General features: G+C 48.4%; 1 protein-coding gene across 4 annotated transcripts in view; it reads right to left on the bottom strand.

Moving 5' to 3' along the window:
• The window catches only part of LOC110489566 (semaphorin-5A), a 295669-nt gene that overhangs the window by 40420 nt on the left and 249031 nt on the right, over positions 1-6218 (bottom strand). The gene's annotated exons all lie outside the window — the stretch shown is intronic.

The following is a 6218-nucleotide window of genomic DNA, read 5'->3' as shown; positions in this document are numbered from 1 at the left end:
AGGATGTCAATGTGACAACTGTTCAGCACACAGAGGATCACAATCCTCCAGAGGACAGAGTAGAAATCCACGGCATGTTGGCGCATCTCACCGTCATCCGTGGTCACCTTCCCACCAGGGAGACGAAGGCAGACCATCTGTTTGCATTGCAGTGTTGACTGCCCTAGCGGTAAAAAAAAAGGCTCTAGGAGCATCCATATCCTTGAGGGTACCTCAGTTCATGTCTCTTGTCCTGTAAGTTCATGACTAGTCTCTTTAACTTCAATAACTTCAATCAGTTTACTGATGACAAAACTAACGTATTTGGGCCTTCCCAACCTCCCACCATTGTCTCGACTCAAAATTCAATTTAATAACCTTCCATTTTTCCCAAAACAACAAAAACTTTTCACCAACTATGTGTCATGTAGTAACTTAACATTAAAATACCAATAAGGGGATGACCTTTGTGGACAGGACAGGTGAAAATCAACAGTAACAATATGGTGCTCAGAGAAACCCACAGGAGTAATGTTACACCTTCCAACCCTACTACAGTAGTGATCAGATACATACAACCTGTCTAACCTTCCAACCCTACTATAGTAGTGATCAGATACATACAACCGGTCTAACCTTCCAACCCTACTACAGTAGTGATCAGATACATACAACCTGACACCACCTTCATTAACTACTACAGTAGTGCTCAGATACATACAACCTGACACCACCTTTATTAAGTTTTAGCCATGTGTACTGCCTAACTTCTGCATTTCTTTCTCTCCACACATCAGAAAGCTCAAACTAAGTTAATAGACCAGACAGGCAAGTAGCAGGTGAGGTTCTTCAGCGGTGCGATCAACAGTAAAATCTACGGTACAGTTCCAGTCACCCCCTAAAACCATACACCCCTCTTGGTCACTGTCTTCAGGTTTCCTTTATTTCATCAAATACAGCAATACGCTCTGTACCCTCATGAGGAGCATAAACATAAAATAATAAAAATAAAAACATAATATCCCCCTTGACCAATAAAACCTGACCCGTGACAATCTCTGTTGTAGATACCACAGACACCCCTAAGCCGGAGGAAAACAAAATTTCCGCCCCAGCACTGAAATTAGTACCATGACTGAGTATATGCTGCCCCTCCCACCACATACCCCAGTCAACCTCATTAGCCTCATCACTATTGTCGTTGTATTAGTTAATGTGACGACTGTTGTTCATCGAATGATTAAAGTTTCTAATTGCGTGATTAACTGAATCAAGCAATTATTAACTCATTAACCTGTTAACCAATTATTAACTCATTAACCTGTTAACCAATTATTAACTCATTAACCTGTTAACCAATTATTAACTCATTAACCTGTTAACCAATTATTAACTCATTAACCTGTTAACTCATTAACCTGTTAACTCATTAACCTGGGGCACCATGGGAAAACTAGTTTTTATTGAGTTTCTATTTCCCAAATGAACTCAAAGAATATCAGAATATCGATTTCACAACAGCCGCTAATTAACCAGTTACCTCTACCAATCTCGTTCTGAACGTCGTATAGCCCGTGAATCTGCACGGACCCGGGTCTCACCAATGAGTTCGTACCACACCAATCTCAGTTGAACATTTATTTACTAAAAAGCTAAAATGATGATAAAAGATACACATAGACAAAACACACTGTAGGCTATTGATTAGAACTTAGTATTACGGGCCAACACACTATGGCGCGTGTTACCCACAATGGGGATTTCAAAGAGAGAGAGAAAAAATAAAGTACACGAGCGAAACATACATTTGGGTGAATTTGTCAGCTATGCTATTCTAACCCTAGACTTGCCCCAAACTGCCGCTCTTATGGGTCAGAATACAATGATGTAATTACATGGGGATCATCTCAGAGGATTCTCTGCGTGGACCGTTCAGGCTGCTCGATGACCCACTACTCCGGCGCACCTCTCTGATCGTCCTTTTGGCTTAGGAGTCTTTTCCCTCACCCTTTGCTCTGGAAGGGGTCTTCTGAGGACAGAGAGCTCTGTAGCTCAGAGCTCACAGCATAGGAATGAAACCCTTTAGATACCACGATTCGCTGGGATTGGATGCTAAGGGGGTCCGGCTTGAATTCACCCGCTTAGACACAGCTACTCATCCGTAGCTTGGGTAGAAAAGGATTTATTTGTCTTCAAACTTGTGTTAGGTTCTGGGTTCGTTGACTTTTTAGACCTTGGCTGCAGCTTGGGTCACGTAGTCTTGTCTGTGAATTCTTTACTCACAGGTTTTACACCCTTGGGTCAGAAGTGGGCGTAACCGCCTTTAGGGCAATTCCCTGGGCGTACCAAGTTAATGAGGGCAAGGTCTATATTTCACTCAAATCCAATTTTAGACAACTAACTTAACATTTCATCTTTACCAAAACATTCCTTTTAATTTGGACATTTTCCACACAACGTACAATGTATAAACATCAAACATATACTAGGAAAACTCTTCACGTTACAATGTTGTCGTAATAACGTCATCTATTAACCTTTAATAACAAAAAAAAAGACATTTTCATATTCCATCTATCGTCATGACCACCATTGTGGCTGACGAAAACCATTGTTCCAAAGTCCCTTTATTTCATGTTTAATGTTCTGAGGCTGGTTCTCCATAGTAACAGGACAAAGGAATTTGTCTGTGGCCTGAGATTTACCAGGGGCGTGAGGGGTCATAAAACTCCCACATCTTCACACCCCTAGACCTCTCCTCCTCTGTTGGGGTTGAGAGATAATCTGTAGGGTTGTGGTCTCCTGTAACCTGACCGGGTCAGTACAGTCATGACACTATGCACCTCCTGAAGAAAAACTACATCAAGCCTTTTCTGTTTTATTACCAAACCCTATTATTACTGTCCCTTCCCCCATTAATATTGAGAGAATCTACCATTACTACCTCTATATAGTAAAAAGAAAGGAAAAGCAGAAGAAACCACAAATAAACCAGACAAAGACAAAAAAAGCACCCTATGAGGCATGATAATCATCGTTGTTTACATTTTCTACATGTTTCCCACTACCTTTTGTTGCCGTGGCAGCAGTAACACATTTCCTCAAGTGGAAACGCTTCTTCACTCTCGACTGATCTAACCCCACTGTCTTCTCTAACATCACAGCTGACCTCACAAACTTCTCAACATCAAGAAAATCTGCCAATTTAATTCTAAATTGAGTCGTCGCCAGCTGCTATCATATCAACAAGGATATCAGAAATGTCCATATACTATCCACCTCAACTGAGGCCACAGACCCCTGACTCCCCTCAGCCACATCCCTCTCAACACTCCCCACTTGCACCCCATCACTCGTACCGGGCATCTCCTCCACTACCTGGGAGACTAGCCCACCTGAACCCCCTCCTCTACCCCATCACTCGTACTGGGCATCTACTCAACAGTCTGGGGAAATGGCTCCCCAGATCCATCCTTACCTCCTAAAATATATTTCTTCTGCACATCTGGTACAAGCTGCAACTCAGTACCCTCAACACAAACAACTTGTTCCTCAGCAACGGGTGCTTGTGGCGGCTCTACCACTGTCGGCCCACCTCTCCCTACATCATTGAGCCCAGGCGTTACGAGGACCACCTCTCCCTACATCATTGAGCCCAGGCATTACGAGGACCACCTCTCCCTACATCATTGAGCCCAGGCGTTACGAGGACCACCTCTCCCTACATCATTGAGCCCAGGCGTTACGAGGACCACCTCTCCCTACATCATTGAGCCCAGGCATTACGAGGACCACCTCTCCCTACATCATTGAGCCCAGGCGTTACGAGGACCACCTCTCCCTACATCATTGAGCCCAGGCGTTACGAGGACCACCTCTCCCTACATCATTGAGCCCAGGCGTTACGAGGACCACCTCTCCCTACATCATTGAGCCCAGGCGTTACGAGGACCACCTCTCCCTACATCATTGAGCTCAGGCGTTACGAGGACCACCTCTCCCTACATCATTGAGCCAAGGCGTTACGAGGACCACCTCTCCCTACATCAGTGGGCTCAGGCGTTACGAGGACCACCTCTCCCTACATCATTGAGCCCAGGCGTTACGAGGACCACCTCTCCCTCCATCATTGAGCTCAGGCGTTACGAGGACCACCTCTCCCTACATCAGTGGGCCCAGGCATTACGAGGACTACCTCTCCCTACATCATTGAGCCCAGGCGTTACGAGGACCACCTCTCCCTACATCAGTGGGCCCAGGCGTTACGAGGACCACCTCTCCCTACATCATTGAGCTCAGGCGTTACGAGGACCACCTCTCCCTACATCAGTGGGCCCAGGCGTTACGAGGACCACCTCTCCCTACATCATTGAGCTCAGGCGTTACGAGGACCACCTCTCCCTACATCAGTGGACCCAGGCGTTACGAGGACCACCTCTCCCTACATCATTGAGCTCAGGCGTTACGATGACCACCTCTCCCTACATCAGTGGGCTCAGGCATTACGAGGACCACCTCTCCCTACATCAGTGGGCCCAGGCGTTACGAAGACCACCTCTCCCTACATCAGTGGGCTCAGGCATTACGAGGACCACCTCTCCCTACATCATTGAGCCCAGGCATTATGAGGACCACCTCTCCCTACATCATTGAGCACCGGCATTATGAGGACCACCTCTCCCTACATCAGTGGGCCCAGGCGTTACGAAGACCACCTCTCCCTACATCAGTGGGCTCAGGCATTACGAGGACCACCTCTCCCTACATCATTGAGCCCAGGCATTACGAGGACCACCTCTCCCTACATCATTGGGCCCAGGCATTACGAGGACCACCTCTCCCTACATCATTGAGCCCAGGCATTACGAGGACCACCTCTCCCTACATCATTGGGCCCAGGCATTATGAGGACCACCTCTCCCTACATCATTGAGCCCAGGCATTATGAGGACCACCTCTCCCTACATCATTGAGCCCAGGCGTTACGAGGACCACCTCTCCCTACATCATTGAGCCCAGGCGTTACGAGGACCACCTCTCCCTACATCATTGAGCCCAGGCGTTACGAGGACCACCTCTCCCTACATCATTGAGCCCAGGCGTTACGAGGACCACCTCTCCCTACATCAGTGGACCCAGGCGTTACGAGGACCACCTCTCCCTACATCATTGAGCCCAGGCGTTATGAGGACCACCTCTCCCTACATCATTGAGCCCAGGCGTTACGAGGACCACCTCTCCCTACATCATTGAGCCCAGGCGTTACGAGGACCACCTCTCCCTACATCATTGAGCCCAGGCGTTACGAGGACCACCTCTCCCTACATCATTGAGCCCAGGCGTTACGAGGACCACCTCTCCCTACATCAGTGGACCCAGGCGTTACGAGGACCACCTCTCCCTATATCATTGAGCCCAGGCATTATGAGGACCACCTCTCCCTACATCATTGAGCCCAGGCGTTACGAGGACCACCTCTCCCTACATCATTGAGCCCAGGCGTTACGAGGACCACCTCTCCCTACATCATTGAGCCCAGGCATTATGAGGACCACCTCTCCCTACATCATTGAGCCTAGGCGTTACGAGGACCACCTCTCCCTACATCATTGAGCCCAGGCGTTACGAGGACCACCTCTCCCTACATCATTGAGCCCAGGCATTACGAGGACCACCTCTCCCTACATCATTGAGCCCAGGCATTACGAGGACCACCTCTCCCTACATCATTGAGCCCAGGCATTATGAGGACCACCTCTCCCTACATCATTGAGCCCAGGCGTTACGAGGACCACCTCTCCCTACATCATTGAGCCAAGGCATTACGAGGACCACCTCTCCCTACATCATTGAGCCCAGGCGTTACGAGGACCACCTCTCCCTACATCATTGAGCCCAGGCGTTACGAGGACCACCTCTCCCTACATCATTGAGCCCAGGCATTACGAGGACCACCTCTCCCTACATCATTGAGCCCAGGCATTACGAGGACCACCTCTCCCTACATCATTGAGCCCAGGCGTTACGAGGACCACCTCTCCCTACATCATTGAGCCCAGGCGTTACGAGGACCACCTCTCCCTACATCATTGAGCCCAGGCATTATGAGGACCACCTCTCCCTACATCATTGAGCCCAGGCATTATGAGGACCACCTGCGCCCCTCCCTCCGCCTTCTCCCTTTTCGGGCAAACATGTCGCTTACGGCCAACATCACCACACTCACACCACTGTTGACT

Source organism: Oncorhynchus mykiss, chromosome 15 (genome assembly GCF_057628025.1).
Source record: "Oncorhynchus mykiss isolate SJ-2025 chromosome 15, ASM5762802v1, whole genome shotgun sequence".
NCBI lineage: Eukaryota > Metazoa > Chordata > Actinopteri > Salmoniformes > Salmonidae > Oncorhynchus > Oncorhynchus mykiss.
The sequence above is the reverse complement of the archived record's forward strand: the minus strand, read 5'-3'. Positions and strand labels throughout refer to the sequence as shown.